Genomic DNA, 16,453 nt, shown 5'->3' with positions numbered 1-16,453 from the left:
CCACTGACCTTTGACCGTCTGGACACTGTGGAGTTCGCTGCACTTAGACTGGGCCCGACTTCGTCCTCCTCTCCATCCAAAGCTTTGTCTTTTCCCTTGCTCCATATAGCTCTGTGAAGGACCTGAGGACAACTGAAGAATCTCCCTTGGGGTGCAGGAGCCACTCCCCGGAATTCACAGGCACCACAACACAACTGACAGGTCTGCTGCTTCCAAGCTCCTGCAAACTCTGAATATTCCAGCAACACAGAATTTGGGTTCTGAAGGTTCCTGCCCTGTCAGCAAGTTTGAGGCCAGTATCCCTCATGGGGAATGCATAACCTGAACCCCTGTACACCTCGTCTATTTGCAACTGCATTGGCTTGTTGGTGATTCCTGAGCTTGTGCATTGTACTCTGTGTAGTCCTGACCCTGAGCAGTATTTGAAAGAACTCTAGCCTGAGTGCTCCGTGGGCTGGTACTTTGTAATATTGCTCGCGGTTCCCTTGTGGCTCCTGGTCATTCATCCTGTGGGTCCTCCTGGGGGTCATCTTGATTTCTGTTAGGCTTTCCTGATTGCTCCAGATGTGCCCTGATTCCCCATTGCTTGGTGAGTCCCCTGGACCTTGCTGGTCCACACCATAACCTGCTTGACCTTTCTGCATGGGTTGATTTTGCCAAGGCATGTTGGTGCTCCAGCTGACACCGACCCCTCAGCACTCAACATCCTTTGTGGGACAGCTCGCATCTGGCTACTGGTTGTCGTCAATGTCTCCTGGTCCTCATGGCTGCATAGGCAAGCATCCCTTCTTTGCATCTGAAGCACCCGGCATTCGTCTTGTGAGACCCTGGTCACTCTGAAGTGATCCAGTCTCTGTCCCCTATGCTTTCAGGTTCCTTCCTTCCAGAATACAGGCTTGGATTCCACCAGACCCTTTTCACGGCAGCAGCACTTATACAAAGCCTTCCATAGAGAATGACTGTGGTTTCCGACGCCACTTCAGCCTTATACATCGGCTCCTCTGGGATAGGTAACTCTGGTACTTTGGTTTCCACAGGTGCGGTGGCTCTCCAACCTCTTATGTTTTGAAGGGTTTCCTCAAATTCCTCCTAGAAGGATCCTTAAACTGTGGGAGTGGTGTATGAGACCACTCTATTTGTTGAGGGTAGAGCAGACCAGGATGCCTGTCGTCTAATGTGTCAAAAAACAATGGGGCATATTTAAATTAAGGACCGTAAGGATACTCCGTTGCAACAGCTATGGAATATTCATACCGTCAAGATGATGGTCTTCTCTCCAAATAAATGCAGGTGGACCATAAGTGTAACCATGGTGGTGAATTCTTTGTCTTCATCATGGTTACACCCCTCCAATGGCTCGGCGCTGTAATGGCCGTGAGAGGCTGACTAATTTAGATGGGCGGACATAGAGGTCAGTTTGCATTGCCTGTCACTGCCTGCAAAACCCTCGTATTAAGGGGAAGTTAAAACTATCTAATGCCCCCTCACCATGGAAGATAACGTCTATGGCGAGGGTGGCATTTTTTTTTATTTTCTAAAAGAAAATCCCACTTCATGATTTCTTTTTGAAAATAAAAAAATATAAGTTTGATGGATGGCTCCATCCTGTTAACGGAGCAGGAAGCAAACGTCCCAGTGGTTCCTGCCAATGCTTCAGAAATAACCACTGGCTTCGCGGTCATATCGAAATTTGGCAGGCGGAGTAGTCTTGACCCGGCGGACTTTAATTCCTCCACTTGGAGAGTACTTCTTCTGCCAAATATTAAATTGTGCCTAAAATCCTGAAATTCAGAAGCCATGCTGGTTTAGGTGTCTGATATTCAGTATCACTTTAGTACATTGCAAAGTATGCACAGAGCAGGCTGTGAAATTGAAAAAAAGCCTTTATACATCTGACCCAACAAGCACTGTTTCAAGAATGGCAAATAATTGTAGGCCCTGTTTGTGAATGTCCCGCTAAACTCTAATAAGGGCAATAATTCTTGATAACGCACATAAGAGTTACATTAAAAGAGGCAAACGCTACATCTCCACAATTTTCCCCTGGTCAGTTTCAGCACCTCAGATATGTTGTAATTACCTAAGGGAGCAATGCACAGTAAATACTGGGACATTGGTATGGAAAGCACCAAAATCAGCATGGCATGTTCAATCTTTAGATAGAAGCTCCTAATATTTATCATTCACAAGCAATAAATTCAGAACCCCGTGGTGTCAGATTTTATCAAGTGAAATAAATATCACACCTCCAGTGCTAAATCTGAGCCTGTGGTTGCATGTGGGGCACACCTGCACTCATTTTTGGGGACCGTTACTTAATTTCGCCCATCAGTGGGAAAGAAAGAGGAAGAGAAAACTGAGCTATGAAAAAATAGCGATGAAGAGTGAAAGCAAACGTAAAAAAAAAGAGTGAAAACAAGAGGCAGAGAGTGTCTGGTGGTGGATAAAAGAGACATGAGGTGGACTCAAAACTACACAGCATTGGTATTCGGGACCCCCCCCCCCCATATTCGTAGTGACAGCGTTCTGAGCAAACCATTGTACCTCAGCACTTATAATTTTACAAATTAAGTACTGGCCTTACTCTGATTTTAACCAATGGGGTTAAAATTTTGCATATATTTCTAATTATGAAAACTCGACAATCCAAGTACTGCACTTCTCTTGTAGAACCTTTTTATCCGCACTTTACAATTTAGGGTAAAAGGCCTGCTGGAGCCTGGTTGAAACCGGTGAAGCTGCTGAGTGCTCGCTTCGGCAGCACATATACTAAAATTGGAACGATACAGAGAAGATTAGCATGGCCCCTGCGCAAAAAAAAAAAAAAAGAAACCGGTGAAGCTGTGCACGTCATCCTGACAAACATTGCGGATCTGGATTTCCAGGCAAGATTAAGCGCGCCCCTGTGAGATTTATAAACATGCACATTATTAATGGGAGGCTGACGTTTAAACTGTGACGAAGCCGTCTCTGCCGTGCTGCTTAGGGCTTCTTTGATTTAACGACCTGACATTTACAGTGTGCAAACCTATTATTCAGAATGACTGTTTGTGTATAGATGAAATTTGAAAATGGTTCGCTGCAGATGAAGAATTCTTATTAAGTCGGTAAAATATTTGAATAGGTAACCGTTTCCTTTTTCAGAGCTATCTATGTTTTCATCTCGTCCAGTATGCTAAAACAAGTTTGTTCCACTGTAACAAAGTCCATCCATGTTATGCTATGAGCTCCATGTTTATCTAATTTCTAGTCCCCCCTGCATCTTTCGAATCTTTCTTATCGCTTTAACCATCAAATCTCATTCTTTCATTTGCCGTTTATTGTTTCCCAAAAACTATTTTTACCTGGAAATGCTTGGACTATTCATAACTTTTTGTGAAGTACTGCTAATACCAAAGCGTCTGCGGTTAAGTGGTCTAGGTTATTCGAAGAGTGCAAAAATATATCGGCGTTTTGGGAATTATTCTTCCCCAGAACTACGTGGAGTGGTAATGTTAACGGTGAGCAACTAAATGGTGAAAATTTACTCGCAGCCACTGACATTTTTTTTTACAAAACTGGGGCAAACGTATTCTAATTTGTATTGCTGTGTGCGTGTGTACAGCTCTCGAAAACATAACAAATCAAGACCACTCGCCCCATTTTCCTATCTACTCTTTAAGAATAGATTATGGGCCTGATTATGAGTTTGGCGGTGTGGAAGTGGGGCGGCACACCATTGCCTCGCTCCCACACTGCCAAATTCTACCGCCGACCACCCGCAGGATTAAAAAATTGTAGGGGCATATTAGCAAGAACCTCGTTAAAATTATCGCAGTTTTAGCGGCAGGAAACCGCCGCTAAAACGGCGATAATGGGCTTGCTAATGTGCGTTATAGAATTCCAATAGAAGCCCAGGTTAGATGTCCTGCACATCTAACCTGGGCTTCTATTGGAATTCTATAACGCATATTAGCAAGCCCATTATCGCCATTTTAGCGGCAGTCTCCTGCAACTAAAATGGCGATGATTTTAACGAGGTTCTTGCGAATAGGCCTCGTAATCCGGGTAGGCATTCCTGCAGCGGCTGGCCCTCAGCACTGGCTTCCAAAGGCTCATAGGAGTGCCTTAGAAAAGCAGCTCCGTGGGTCAGCCACATCATGTTCCAGCAACTATAAAGTCGATGTGGTGTTCGAGCTAGGGGTGCTTACACACGGGGGGGCACACCATGTGCCTCCCCTGCATGCACCCCCAAGCAGCACAGCACAGAACTAGGGGGCCAGCTTCATCACCATCAGATGTTTCACAGCGGGCTCACGGACTTGAGACAGCGGTCAGTGAGGAAACTCGTAATATGTTTGATGAGGCCCAAGTGCCACGCCAATCATATTACAGTCTCATACTGCTGCCCCATCATCAGGCAGTTGCAGGGGTACAATAGGGGTGCAACCGCCCAGTGGTTGGGCCATCGGCGTGGCGGTGGCTGGACTGCCACTGCCGCTCCACCGTGAGTCTGGCAGTCTGTGGACCACTAGACACATAATCAGGCCCAATGTATTTTTCTAGCTCCACTCACAATTTTTCTAAATTAAATTATATCTATTGTGCACTTAGTTTTTGCTTTACTACTTCTAGGCCCTTAAATGTTAGCATTACGCTATCTGTGGACAAATAACATTCAAATGTTTTTGCTCTTCTGACTCTGATTTTACTTGTAGGAGAGTAGGGTCTGCTTCCTATGGTCACCCCCACTTTTTGCTGTGATTCTCAGTTTTTTCGACTTTAGAGTGCGTGTGGGCCTGCTAATCAGACCCACAACCCAGCTGTTCTCTCTTTAAATTGATACCATGTACTTTAGGTACATACCTGATTGGGTATTGGGTCACCTCTGTGAGCCCCTGTATAGTGTACCATAGGTACCCAGGGCATAGGTGCATCCAAGGCCTACCAGGGGCTGCAGCATGTATAATGCCACTCCTGGATGGCCACCTAAACTGACACCACAGGCTGATCACTCAGCTTGGGTAAGGTGGTGTAATTACCCCCTACTTAGATATAGAATATCTATATCTACCTTATATATAGACACATAGTAACCTATATGTCACTCCTATGGCAGGCCTTAACAATCCTGGAGGCAGAGTGCTTGGTTTTATGTGAGAGGGTGCCCTAGCATGAGCTGAGCCCCTCTGCAGCTTTCAGAACCATGTCCTTATAGCTGTTCTATGATATAGCCATACCATATACTCTTAAGTGCATTATAATCCTCGCGGTTAATGCTAACTTTGGTTTGGCTTTATCAAAACATGTTGTGTAAGGTGTCAAACACTTTGGAATACTACCCCCGCCAATTCTGGCAGCGGGGGTAGCATTCCACCCTTCTAGAGGGAAAAGACATGTATGTTACTGCTTTACCCGGTTAAAGTTAAACAGAGCCTCAGCATCACAAAATGGATGCTGCTGCCACAGAGACGAGTCTGACCTCCTGCAGCTGGGGGAAACTCCAGCAAGAGAGGCCTGGACAATAGGTTTCCTGTCGAGGGAGGTGCTAGCACCTCCCTAGACAGCCTGTAGTGTATTGGGGCAGGGTGGGTTGAATGGAAAGATGCTTTTCCAGACACTGCCTGGGGCACACAAGGTGCTCCATGCATAGCCCGGTTCCAACCAGTTGCTGGGGCACTCCAGCCCCGCTCTGGCGTGAAACTGAACAAAGGAAAAGGGGTGTAACCACCCCCTTCTCAGGTCCACCCATAGGAGGGACCTAGCAGGTAATCCAGCCCCTAAAATCAGTATAAAGATAGGAACTGTGTCTAGAGACTTCAGATTATCCTGGAACGAAACTCTGATACAAAACTCTTGGACCTTCGACATTCTATATCGACTAGAAGACTAAAGATATCTCCCTTGTGGTCAAGGAGTGACCATCCTGTGCAAACAGGCACCACCAGTAACTTGAAGGTTTGCTTTGTCCACGCTCCTGCTGGAACCTGAAGACTCAGCGACACAGGAACTGGACTTCCAGACTTCTCGGACTCTGATCCAATTCTACAGCAAAGCTGAGACCCGTGGCGGACACGAGAGACATGGGACCAGACACCCTGAACTTCCTGCATATTGCTAACTGCATTGACTCCTGAGGTAACTCGCAGTTGGGCATTGAGGTACAAGAAACCCCAGACCCGAGCGCTATTTGCATCAAAGCTCAGCCCTCCACACTCCACAAGTGTTGCAATGGGTCTGCTCCTGCATTTCAGCTTGACGCATCTTCCCGGTTGCTAGCCTGCTAACTAGTTAGCCCACTGAAGTCTTCCTTTTGAATTTACACCACTGGCCTGGTTGATCCAGGCTTGCTCCAGCTTCCCTGCAAAGGAGAAACTCCCCAGACCTTGCTTGTCTGACTTGAAGTCAATCTTCACCTGATTTCATTGCGACATCGCCTGGATCCTTCCTGGTTCCTTCCTGGTCACTGGCTAGTGACCCAGACTCTGTCCCCTCTGCTTTCAGGTTTTTCAGTTCTTCGATCCACCCTAGGATCCACCCGTACACTCTTCCACTGGCCGCCTGCAGCACTTCTTTTGCAGATCTCCATTGAAAGCATCGACGAAACCCGACACGAAAAGACACATATGCACTCGGCTTCCCTGGGTGAGGTAACTCGAGTACTCCGGTGCTCCCATGGGTATTGACTCTTCAAGTGTCCTAGTTAAAAGGGGTTTCATCGTAGTCCACCCGGAAGTGTCCATAATCAGTAACTTTGTTACTACTTCGTTCTCCATTAGAAGTCATGGGTAACTCGCCACTGTGTTTAGACACTGCACGCGTCTCTCGTGTGTCTCCTACTTCCTAACCTTTGGTCGTCTAGTGTATCCCCAGCAATTCTCTAGGCCCTAGGCCTATTCACTATTTCTGAAGTGGTCCTTATACCACTTACTTAGTATATAGTTTGTGAGGCCCCTAGGGCATAACTGTATTTGTGCAACTTATAGTATGATAATTGAGTAACTTGTGATGTACTTCGATCTCTGACCTCATAAAGAGTGCAGAGGGGTTGTGTTAGAAATAAATACATATATATTTGATATATACCTTGTGTGGTGTCCTTTCATTTGGTATTCAAGGGATTATAATTGGTAAAACAAACAACTTCACATGCTCTTTGGAGTTTAGCCTAAGACTGCTGGTCCATGCTACCACTAGGATAGCTTGTCTATAAGGTTGACTTTACAACCACCATCATTAAGGGTCGTTTAGACTGGTGGAAGGTGCCCACTAGAATAGTGGACATCATATGCCAGGCTAACTTCTCACATTGGCGGATGGGATAAGAGCTTGAATTTGTTTTACCATATAATCTTGTAATATCATTTGGAAGATCACATTAAGGTACCAAGAGGTACATGTAAATCAAATCTTATAATACTTTAAGTTCTACTGAACTTATTTGTTGTAGAGCAAAGGGCTTAGCAAACCCTGACTCCAACTCTAGAGAGGTTCTAGTAGATACCATTTAGTGTAGGTAGGTGCACACACCACACCTCACTAGAAAATGTCCTTGGATGTAGGGCCTAGTGGGCCTCTGCCAGAAGTTGACCCTCCCAGGGCACCTTCTAAATATGACACATTCACTTTTCATGAGTTGAGAAGTTTATGTTCAGCCAGAAAGCTGAGACAAGGACAAAGTCCCACTATTAAGCACCTGATAGATATACTAGTGGAATATGATGTAGATAAAGCATCTAAACCCAGGTCCATAAGTTAGTGTAGAAGAGGACCATCCCTCACCAGAGGATCCCACAGGTGAAAACCAGGGGAATGCTGATGCTGAAGTGGATGCTAGCCAGGTGCAAGTCAGAGAACTGAACTAGGTTAACCTAGGATTGCTTGGGACTGAGAATTGAAGACTCCAACCCAGACCCCCAGGTAGGCCTAACAATGGGCACAGAAGGAGAAGATCACTTTCCAGTGATTCCAACCATTCTGCTGACTCAATAGGGTCCCCTGCCTCTGCTCTAGGAAGAATGACTTCCACTGAGAGAAGAGAGCATAAGGCTAGGATAAGGGAATCCAAGCTTAGATCAAGAGGCAAAGAAATTGCCCTTGCATAAGAGACCCTGGCTCTTGAGAGAGAGAGAAAATTGTGTGGACTAGAGTCCACTGGTGGCAGTATAATTCCTAAAGATCAGGAAAGGTCTCATGACCATAGAAACCTGAGTAAAATTGTGCCCCCCTGTCATGCAGGGGATGACATCCATAAGTGGATTACTGCTTTGGAGAGGGCCTGCAAAGTACAGCAGGTACCCCAGAGTCAGTGGGCAGCAATTTTATGGCTCTCTTTTGCAGACAAAGGTAGAGATAAGCTCCTAACATTTAATGAAAAGGATGCTGACAACTACACTGTCCTGAAGAGTGCTCTGATAGATGGATTTGGCTTAACCACTGATCAGTAGAGGTTGCTGTTCAGAGACACCCAGAAGACACAGACTCAGGACTAGACTGACTTTGTAGATTGTGCCACTAAGGCTCTGGAAGGCTGGTTACTGGGCAGTTAGGTCAATGACTACACAGGATTGTATAATTTGATTATGAGAGAACAGATTCTTAATAATTGTCAGAACCAGTTATTGCATCAACACCTGATTGACTCTGATCTGACCTCCCCCCAAGAATTGGGTAAGAAGGCAGACAAATGGGTCAGAACCAGGGTGAAGCATAAGGTACAGAACCAAGGTGGTGATCAGAAGAAGCAAGACCAAAAGGGTGGGGAGACAGCAAAAGACCAGAAGTCTTCTCAAGGTCCCCAAAAAGCTTCTACTGGTAGAGGTCCCCAACGACCTAAAAAGAAAGAAGGTCCAAAGAATCCAAGGTGCAACTTTTGTAAGAGTAACACTCACTGGACCGGTGGATGCACCAAAAATGATGGCAGCTCCAACCACCATTGCCCCTAAAGCAACTGTTCCCCCTAGTCCAGCTAATAGTGGTGGTTCTCAACAGAAGGGTGTAGTAGGGTTAACCCTGGGAACTGGGATGGATTCTGGCCTAGTCAGAATACCAACTCAAGCTGTTCTTGTCTGTGATGTGGGCATGGCTATGTCCTCTACTGTGAGCCCCAGTAACCTGGGCAAGTACAGGCAGACTCCTTTGATTAATAACAAAGTGGCTCAGGCCTACAGGGACACATGTGCTAGTACTGCAAAAACAACAATGATGGACAGAATGTGGATCAATGTCACACATTCACCCCAGTCAAAAGATCTGGGCCCAAATCCATCGTTTTTCCACTCCACACCACCCTGGGTTAGACAATGGCGATATGCAAATCAGCGCTGACCCTGTGCCCCATGGGAACAGTCCAGTCCGAACTACAAAAGCCATGTCCTTCCCAGAACGGAAACAAGCATCCGAGGACCGGCCCGGTTTCGAGGTAACACCTCTCATCAGCCCGGCTAGCTTGCTTCCAGTGGTGTGGAGTGCCTGGGACTCACGTCTGAGCATCCCCAGTACACTTAGAGCGGTTACTGCAAAAATAACAATGATGGACAGAATGTGGATCAATGTCACACATTCACCCCAGTCAAAAGATCTGGGCCCAAATCCATCGTTTTTCCACTCCACACCACCCTGGGTTAGACAATGGCGATATGCAAATCAGCGCTGACCCTGTGCCCCATGGGAACAGTCCAGTCCGAACTACAAAAGCCATGTCCTTCCCAGAACGGAAACAAGCATCCGAGGACCGGCCCGGTTTCGAGGTAACACCTCTCATCAGCCCGGCTAGCTTGCTTCCAGTGGTGTGGAGTGCCTGGGACTCACGTCTGAGCATCCCCAGTACACTTAGAGCGGTTACTGCAAAAACAACAATGATGGACAGAATGTGGATCAAAGTCACACATTCACCCCAGTCAAAAGATCTGGGCCCAAATCCATCGTTTTTCCACTCCACACCACCCTGGGTTAGACAATGGCGATATGCAAATCAGCGCTGACCCTGTGCCCCATGGGAACAGTCCAGTCCGAACTACAAAAGCCATGTCCTTCCCAGAACGGAAACAAGCATCCGAGGACCGGCCCGGTTTCGAGGTAACACCTCTCATCAGCCCGGCTAGCTTGCTTCCAGTGGTGTGGAGTGCCTGGGACTCACGTCTGAGCATCCCCAGTACACTTAGAGCGGTTACTGCAAAAACAACAATGATGGACAGAATGTGGATCAATGTCACACATTCACCCCAGTCAAAAGATCTGGGCCCAAATCCATCGTTTTTCCACTCCACACCACCCTGGGTTAGACAATGGCGATATGCAAATCAGCGCTGACCCTGTGCCCCATGGGAACAGTCCAGTCCGAACTACAAAAGCCATGTCCTTCCCAGAACGGAAACAAGCATCCGAGGACCGGCCCGGTTTCGAGGTAACACCTCTCATCAGCCCGGCTAGCTTGCTTCCAGTGGTGTGGAGTGCCTGGGACTCACGTCTGAGCATCCCCAGTACACTTAGAGCGGTTACTGCAAAAACAACAATGATGGACAGAATGTGGATCAATGTCACACATTCACCCCAGTCAAAAGATCTGGGCCCAAATCCATCGTTTTTCCACTCCACACCACCCTGGGTTAGACAATGGCGATATGCAAATCAGCGCTGACCCTGTGCCCCATGGGAACAGTCCAGTCCGAACTACAAAAGCCATGTCCTTCCCAGAACGGAAACAAGCATCCGAGGACCGGCCCGGTTTCGAGGTAACACCTCTCATCAGCCCGGCTAGCTTGCTTCCAGTGGTGTGGAGTGCCTGGGACTCACGTCTGAGCATCCCCAGTACACTTAGAGCAGTTACTGCAAAAACAACAATGATGGACAGAATGTGGATCAATGTCACACATTCACCCCAGTCAAAAGATCTGGGCCCAAATCCATCGTTTTTCCACTCCACACCACCCTGGGTTAGACAATGGCGATATGCAAATCAGCGCTGACCCTGTGCCCCATGGGAACAGTCCAGTCCGAACTACAAAAGCCATGTCCTTCCCAGAACGGAAACAAGCATCCGAGGACCGGCCCGGTTTCGAGGTAACACCTCTCATCAGCCCGGCTAGCTTGCTTCCAGTGGTGTGGAGTGCCTGGGACTCACGTCTGAGCATCCCCAGTACACTTAGAGCGGTTACTGCAAAAACAACAATGATGGACAGAATGTGGATCAATGTCACACATTCACCCCAGTCAAAAGATCTGGGCCCAAATCCATCGTTTTTCCACTCCACACCACCCTGGGTTAGACAATGGCGATATGCAAATCAGCGCTGACCCTGTGCCCCATGGGAACAGTCCAGTCCGAACTACAAAAGCCATGTCCTTCCCAGAACGGAAACAAGCATCCGAGGACCGGCCCGGTTTCGAGGTAACACCTCTCATCAGCCCGGCTAGCTTGCTTCCAGTGGTGTGGAGTGCCTGGGACTCACGTCTGAGCATCCCCAGTACACTTAGAGCGGTTACTGCAAAAACAACAATGATGGACAGAATGTGGATCAATGTCACACATTCACCCCAGTCAAAAGATCTGGGCCCAAATCCATCGTTTTTCCACTCCACACCACCCTGGGTTAGACAATGGCGATATGCAAATCAGCGCTGACCCTGTGCCCCATGGGAACAGTCCAGTCCGAACTACAAAAGCCATGTCCTTCCCAGAACGGAAACAAGCATCCGAGGACCGGCCCGGTTTCGAGGTAACACCTCTCATCAGCCCGGCTAGCTTGCTTCCAGTGGTGTGGAGTGCCTGGGACTCACGTCTGAGCATCCCCAGTACACTTAGAGCGGTTACTGCAAAAACAACAATGATGGACAGAATGTGGATCAATGTCACACATTCACCCCAGTCAAAGGATCTGGGCCCAAATCCATCGTTTTTCCACTCCACACCACCCTGGGTTAGACAATGGCGATATGCAAATCAGCGCTGACCCTGTGCCCCATGGGAACAGTCCAGTCCGAACTACAAAAGCCATGTCCTTCCCAGAACGGAAACAAGCATCCGAGGACCGGCCCGGTTTCGAGGTAACACCTCTCATCAGCCCGGCTAGCTTGCTTCCAGTGGTGTGGAGTGCCTGGGACTCACGTCTGAGCATCCCCAGTACACTTAGAGCGGTTACTGCAAAAACAACAATGATGGACAGAATGTGGATCAATGTCACACATTCACCCCAGTCAAAGGATCTGGGCCCAAATCCAATCCAATGGTGACACCCAGCTTTGTGAACCCTGGACAGATCATACTAGGTGATAATTACCTAGTGACCAATGCAAGCAATGTCACTACCACCCATAGTATGGCAATTGTGAATTTCTCCTGGGGAGGGGTAACTGGCCTCAAAAGGGTTGTTGTTAGTTCAGACCACCCTGTAGAATGTTTGCTTGGCAATGACCTAGAAACTTCAGTCTGATCTGAAGTGGAGTATACGACTCATGCAGAGATGTTAGATATATCAGCACATGTCCTTGCTGTGACCAGGTCACAGGTCAAAAATTACAACACTGAACAAGCCCTGGATCCTGAAATATGGTTGCCAAAATGGCGCATTTACCTATTGCCGCAGCTTTAACGGCGATCTTCAAAAACATGTTTGCGACCGGACTTTTTCCAACCTGCTAGAAACATGCCTCCGTCCTTCCTCTACTAAAAAAAGCCAACCTGGATATAATGGAACCCAACAACTATCGTCCCATATCTAGGCTGCCGCTACCAGCCAAACTAGTTGAAAAAATGATGAACCTTCAACTTAGTGCCTTTTTAGGGGCCACCCAAGCCCTAGATCCCTCCCAGCACGGATTCAGAGCTGGTCACAGTACGGAGTCTGCTCTGATTAAAGCAACGGAGGAAATCAGAGAAGTGCTGGATCTCGGAGGCAGTGCGGTATTGGTCCTTTTGGACCTATCCACGGCCTTCGATACGGTACATCATGGGATTCTGATGGACCGGTTGAGGGCCTGTGGGGTGCAAGGGAAAGCGTGGGACATCTTGAAAGCCTTCCTTACTAACATAGACCAGTGTGTGGCATTGGGTGAATACGCATCAAAACCTTTCGCGTTGCCCTGTGGGGTTCCCCAGGGCTCGTCCCTAAGCCCCACACTGTTTAATATTTATGTCACCTCGCTGGCCCCGATTGTCAGGTCCTTTGGTTTTGATTTAAAATCTTATGCAGATGACACACAAATCGTGGTGTCACTGTTACCTGGGAAGGAAGAAGGTCTTGCTACGCAATTCCAGGAATGTATGTTGGCAGTGAGTAGGTGGATGGCCGATAATTGCCTCGAATTAAATACAGCCAAAACAGATGTTATTTTATTTTATGGCAAAGGAGGACTTTTGGAGTCCTCGTTGGTGGCCGGAGGAGATGATGGAACTTGCACACATTTTCCACATGTTGGAGATTCTAAAGATACCCGGGTTTGTGAATTCCTCTGATAGAAACTAAGAAAATTGGCAACATGTATATTTGCTTTTGGAAAAATGGGTTGGGATTTTTTCTGAAAATGGCGTCAACACAAACTTTGCTGTGCGAAGATCACCTTCTTTCCAGCTTTTAGTAACCGTAGTTTTTGCAGTTTTCTAAGTCATAGTAACATTTTTCTATGTGTGGAGTTTCTACCAACTGGCAGTTTGTGAATTAAGCAGATGAGAAAAACATAGGTGATCCTGGAAAACAATACATTTCTGGATTCAACAAGGGGTTGAAGCGCCAAACACATGAACTTCCAGATCCACACCGACCCCAACACCACCCTCAGCGGAACCCTCGTCTACAGACCCCCCAGACCCTGACCACAGTTCAACGACTCCATCGCCGACTTCATCAGCATACATGCCCTCGCCTCCACAGACTACATCCTGTGTTTCTCATGAGGTGTACTATTGGGAAATACTGCCTCGATCTGAGTAATTGTTTGAGCTAACCAGAATGGAGTTTGTTCCCTTTTAGTCAGTAATTTACAAATGACTGATTGTATGGTCTATGGTGTAATTTTGTTTGTGTTCTCCTGATGAAGGGTGTGCTGTGGCATTCTTATAGCAGGTTGGAATGTTAGAGTCCGCATGACATATTTTACCACTTGTCTATGTATTTTCATTAATTGTTTTAGCTGAGCTAACAGTTCTGAACCTGTCATTTGTTCAATGGCAGGATGTGGTGTATAGCTGGCTAGTACAGGACATGTTGCTCCTGCTCTACCTAGTGGACCAAGCCTGGTTATGTGATTTTGATGTTGTAGGGCGCCTTTAAACCAGAGCTGATGCTCTTGGTAAGTTAGTGGAATTTCAATGTCCTCGAAAGGAACGTATTCCACTGGATGTTCCTCTATCTTATAGAAGTGGGACACATGTGTTGTTGGATTCGCTTGTGGAAAGGTAATCCAAGAATAGAATACCACTGCCTGCCGATATTCATGTGCCTCTATGACAAATATAACCCTACCACCTCTCGGTGATAGGCCATTTTCTATGAGCTTTATAGCTATTGTTTTCCTTATGTTTTCCGGGATGATTATAGCATCCGGGTCATCTTGTTGGAGACATGTAAGGTCTAAACCCGGTCTGGTATTATTGCCTGCTGATCCACCATTCTCGTCGTCGGTATCTGACATTTTGTTGAAAGTCTTGCAGAGCAAGTTTCAAGGAAACAAAGATAGGTGCACAATATTTTGGAACACTGTATCCTTCAACGTTGAACAAAACCAAAAACGTATACATAGGATTTTCATCCTACTCAATTATGGCGGATATTTTATCCTTTTACCCACTCCAGACGTCTATTGGAGTATTTTACGGGAAAAAGGGGTCTCTGTGAAAAGCACGACTGAGTTACTCTAGTATCTAGCATTAAATTAGTGCCTTATCAAACGTTGGGCACCATGTAGTGTAGTTCCTATACTCCGAATAGGCTCGGTGCATTGGAATAATATATCCTATAGATGTAACGTAGGACTTATGTCTACTAGGTCTCTATCGAATATATTAAACCTAAATGTGAGCGCCAGCTAGCTCAGAGGTCACTAGAAACTTTCTCGAGTTCACAAGAAGGGATTAGTTTCTGACAACCGCATAAACTTGACAACTTTATTTCCTCAAGATAAAACTGATCTTCAGAGTCGTATAAACAATAGATAGATATTTTACTCAGTCATTCGTGCATGCTTCGTTTCACCAGAGGTGCAGAGAAATAGAGAGATGGGCGTTTTCAATGAAAATATTTTATTGAACAGTCTTCTTTCTCATGCAAAAGAAATGAACTGCTACAATCGTAATACTGGTTGCAAAGTATAATGCGTACAGTAAGAAGAGTATTATAAAATAATACTGTAAAAGCATTGTATGGCTCCTAGACCATAGATAAATACAACAAACAAAGGGTTCCAGAGGGTCTAAAGGTACAGTGAAACAACCGTGCAAGTCACCAGAAAGCTTATCAAAATACCAACTGACTAAGAAAAGATGGTAAACAAAGGCACCATGATAGATGGTCCAAGGTACCCATCAGTCACCACTCGGAACCGCCCTTCATCATGTGGGATTCTTTCATTAGACCATATATGCAGGTATACTATTCTCATGAACAAAGGTAACCTAGATGGTGAAATGGTTCCTTTGACTGGAATAGAGGGTAGTCTGGTCTTTTACTTCCTTGGGAAGGTAAATAGCTAGTCAAATAGTGACTGATAGTGTGCAGTGCAAAAAAGGGAACTAAATATAAGTGAATAAGATAAGGTAAGATGTGCAATTAAAATTGGATTGGGGAGTAATGAACAATTTTATTCAGATGATACTCGCCCTACCAATGTTTAAAAATTTGCCAGACAGGTTGGAAAAAATTGCTGTCTAGATGTGGTACCAGGTCGACATGTTTCAGCAATAGTGGATACAATTATCCGTGCTTTCTTCAGGACCTAACAACAAATATTGCTACTGCAAAATCTAAAGTATATAAAAAGTGAAAAAACATATATAAAATATATATAAAGACAGTTACAGAGATCACCTGAAGGTTCCTAGGTGTCTCTTCTTGTCTTATTCTTACAATTCGCGTGTTTTTCACTAAAAAAAGGTCAAAAAGGAAAAAGATAAGTGCCAACGGTTCCTTAAACACATGTTGATGCACAAACATCACTAGGTTATACATTATAAACCTTAGTGTAGCCAAAAAAGTGCTATTAATACCCATTGTAGTAGTATGTCATTATGAAGGGTATACAATTATATCCCACACGAACATGAATTGTGTAAATCTTACCAGCTTTGTAAGAAGTGAAGACCTCACCCCACCTGGCAGTGGCTCAGGAGTGAAGTGAAGCACCGCTCTGTATCAGGGTAAGCAAACACATGAAATTGAAAATAAACCCCTCCTCATAGTAGGCACACAAAAACTAAATAGCCCACTCACTCGCACAAAACTCTCGAAACAGAAAACTCTTGACTATTCCATGTTATGGAATA

The 16,453-nt window shown here is 46.0% G+C and overlaps 1 pseudogene; it reads left to right on the top strand.

Annotated features, from left to right (window-relative positions):
• The first annotated feature begins 2,745 nt into the window (after nt 1–2,745).
• On the top strand, nt 2,746–2,846 carry LOC144765391 (U6 spliceosomal RNA; annotated as a pseudogene).
• The last annotated feature ends 13,607 nt before the right edge of the window (nt 2,847–16,453 follow it).

Source organism: Lissotriton helveticus, chromosome 6, assembly GCF_964261635.1.
Source record: "Lissotriton helveticus chromosome 6, aLisHel1.1, whole genome shotgun sequence".
In the NCBI taxonomy this organism is placed as follows: Eukaryota; Metazoa; Chordata; class Amphibia; order Caudata; family Salamandridae; genus Lissotriton; species Lissotriton helveticus.
Note: the sequence above shows the minus strand (reverse complement) of the source record. Positions and strands in the feature narration are given on the sequence as shown.